Source organism: Eptatretus burgeri, chromosome 17 (assembly GCF_056783735.1).
Source record: "Eptatretus burgeri isolate ZD-2024b chromosome 17, Ebu_testis_v1, whole genome shotgun sequence".
In the NCBI taxonomy this organism is placed as follows: Eukaryota; Metazoa; Chordata; class Myxini; order Myxiniformes; family Myxinidae; genus Eptatretus; species Eptatretus burgeri.
The window spans coordinates 9,285,077-9,285,369 of NC_140977.1; positions in this window are offsets into that span (position 1 = coordinate 9,285,077).

The window sequence follows — 293 nt, forward strand, 5'->3', positions numbered from 1 at the left end:
AGGGTGATGGGCTCTTAACAGAGGTGTCTGAAGTGAAGGCCCGCTGGACCGGTTACTTTGAGCGGTTGTACCAGGCTGATACACCAGCTGTCGAATTGGATGTCAGGGGTGTTACAATCCCTATTGCTGACCCTCCAATCAACTGTGGTCCACCTTCGTTTGTGGAAACACAGGCTGCGGTGAACCAGTTGAAATGGGGTAAAGCTCCAGGGATCTGTGGCATCCATGCAGAACTTCTCAAGGCTGGTGGTGTCATGGCAGTTTTGGCCACACCTTAAGACAGAAAATCGTTT